Source organism: Palaemon carinicauda, chromosome 31 (genome assembly GCF_036898095.1).
Source record: "Palaemon carinicauda isolate YSFRI2023 chromosome 31, ASM3689809v2, whole genome shotgun sequence".
Lineage (NCBI taxonomy): Eukaryota > Metazoa > Arthropoda > Malacostraca > Decapoda > Palaemonidae > Palaemon > Palaemon carinicauda.
In genome coordinates, this window is record NC_090755.1 from 10,486,212 (window position 1) to 10,489,452 (window position 3,241).

Sequence of the window (3,241 nt, forward strand, 5' to 3'; positions counted from 1 at the left end):
TCTTCAACTGGCCATATTCCTGGTTCTGCTATTAGCCCCCAGTATGGTGTGGTAGCAACCTGATCAAACATTCCTTTCATAATTTTGTACTGTAACCTCTCTAGTTCTTTCATTTCTTTTATTACACCCCGCTGTAAGAGTTAGACATGCTAATGACCCATATAGACTATTCGAAATTAGTGTGAATCCTGCAATAGGAGGAAGAACTTTTTGTTATGCTGCACCAAGACTCTTCAACGACTTTCCACTTGATGTCAAGAATAGCAAAAATGTGGCAGCTTTCAAGAAAAACCTGGAGACTTATCTCTTTGGAAAGTGTTATAACAGTGATCTGAAAACTATTAAGCCTGAATACAAATGCTAACGAATAACTGAAAAGATACAGAGCAAAATATAAACTGGAAAGAAATTATTTTTCACACATCAAGGCCCGCCTGAACAGACTCTTAGTGTCTGATGGAGGGCGAGAAATAAACCCCTAAAAGTAAAAGTAAAGTCTCAATATTTGCAAACATTGTAGGTAGCCTACTACTGCTGTCTCATAGATCTTTATTCTCACTAGCAATAGAAGCTATTAATTTTCAGTCAAACGACTTGCAATTATTATGGACATTTTTTTAAAATATGTTTATATTGTCTCCTAATGCTTTTCTTCCCTTCCCATAGTTAGTAAAGGATGCGACTGCCTTCCGCAATACCCTGAAGGAGGCAGCGGATTTGGTGAACAGAAACCAAGAGGTGGAGCATTGGAAGACTTTGTTTCAGTGCTATGCTCAAGACGCTGCAGGCTTAGGGGGAGCGTTAAGGCATCTATTGAAGATAGAGGTGACGGCAGTCATCAAGAGGTATTCTGCTGCACAACAGAAGGGCGGGGAGCCTGACGAAGCAGATCTCCTCCTCCACACCTTTTACAACTTGAATAAACGACAGTCTGCCCCCACAGCCTCTCCCTCAGCCCGCCACAATGCCAGCCCCACTGCCTCCCTCCGTGGTCCAAGTGCCTCTCACCATCACTGCCAACCAATATGCAACACTGTCTAAGGTGCTGAGGCCCATGTGCTCCACACCGGAGCTCTGATCACCTGTGCCTGACCTAAATGTCAGCCTTCCTAGCAACAGTTTTATGCAGGGGCTGTTCACCCCACCACATGGACCAAACCCACCAACAAGCAGCTGTGACATCATCCCCACAACAACCAAGTCACAGAAGAATAAGTAAAATCCTCTACAATTAAAACCATTACTATGTATTCCAAATCCAACACCAGCATCAGATTTGGAGCCATCAGTATAGATAAAAGTTGATCCTCTATGTTCTTTAACATGTTCATTAAAAAGAGACCTGGCTTCTACGTCTGACATATTCTTCTTATCTCCAATAAAATATTTACAAAAAGATATCTCTGGTAACTTCCATGGAGGCGTTGATGATACCTTGAATGGAAGTACCTTATTTCTAATTATATCCAGACTATTCAATAATCGTTTCACCCGAAAGCCATAAGGTTGAGGAGATTTTGGGTGCAACTCAAAGTATGATGCGTGTCTTACAAGGCTTGCAGTCTGAAAGGCTAGAGAGTTAGGGAGTCTTTGCAATCTAAACCAATACCGAATAATGGAAGACATTCGGTAAAGGTCTAAAGGTAACTCTCCAGCATCAACAAGGAGACTTGGGATAGGCAAGGTTTTAAAAGCTCCAGTAGACAATCTAATACCTGCATGATGTATCGAGTCTAATATTTTAAACCGGCTTGGGGTGGCTGAAGAATATAATTCACAACCATAACTAATTTTGGAAAAAATCAAGGCCTTGTATAATTTTAAAATAGTATTGCCCCCCATGATGTATGGGACAATACTTTTAAGATATTCAGAGCTTCAACACATTTAGCTTTTAATGCTTTTAAGTGAGAAACCCATGTAAGCCTACAATCAAATATCAAACCTAAAAATTTAGCTTCTCTTGCACATGGTATCCGTTGACCTTTAATGTATATATCCAGGTCTGGATGTACTCCCCGGATACGACAAAAATGGACAATGGTAGTTTTACTTGTCGAGAACCTAAATCCATTCATGTCAGCCCACTGGATAATTTTATCAATAGCGAGTTGGATTTTTCTCTCAACCATTGCCATTCTAGTGCCAGCAAATGATATTGAGAGATCATCCACAAATAATGTTGAGAGAACATCCTGGGGGATGGCTGAGGATATCCCATTAATTGCTAGTGCAAAAAGGGTTACACTCAGCACACTACCCTGAGGAACTCCTTCTTCCTGGCACTTACTCTCTGATAGAGTATCCCCAACTCTCACTTGAAAAACTCTACGTGAAAGAAATGCCTGAATAAATAGTGGCAGCTCTCCTCTCAATCCGATTTCATGAATGGTTTTAAGTATACCATATCTCCATGTGGTATCATATGCCTTTTGAAGGTCAAAAAATACTGTAACATGGTGCTGTTTGGAAGCAAACGCTTCACAAATAGAAGACTCAAGTCGTATCAACACATCAGTCGTTGAGTGCATTTTTCGGAATCCACATTGAATCGGTGATAAAATACCTTTCTTTTCAAGGTACCACATCAGCCTTGCATTGACCATCTTCTCCATGATTTTACATAAACAAGATGTCAATGCAATAGGACGATAGTTTGCTGCTAAAACCTTGTCTTTACCGGGTTTTAAAAAGGCTAAAATAATGGCTAGTTCCCAAACACTCGGGTAACTATGATCATGCCATATTCTATTAATAATGCTTAAAATAAATAGCTTTGTATTAAAATGTACATGTTTAATCATTGCATATGGAGTTCCATCGGGTCCAGGGGCTGTATCATTGCAATGAGCAAGTGCGGAATCAAATTCTCTTTCAGTGAAAGGAGAATTATACGACTCTTCCCTTCTTGTTGCAAAATTTAAAATTTTCTTTTCTTCAGTGCTCCTATACTGGTGACCAGGGGCTCCTTCACACTTGCTGGATACATTTGAAAAATGATTAGCTAGGGCATTGCTAACTTCATTTGCTTCAGTTACATACTGGCCATTCACCTACAACACTGGTGGTGGGTTGGGGGTGAATTTGCCAGCTATCTTTTTTACTTTCCTCCACACAGAAGATGGTGGTGTTCTACTGTCAATGGAGGAAACAAAAGACATCCATGACTGGCGCCTTGCTTCTTTCATGGCACGACGGAACTGTGCTCTACATTTCTTGTACATAATTAAATTCTCATCAG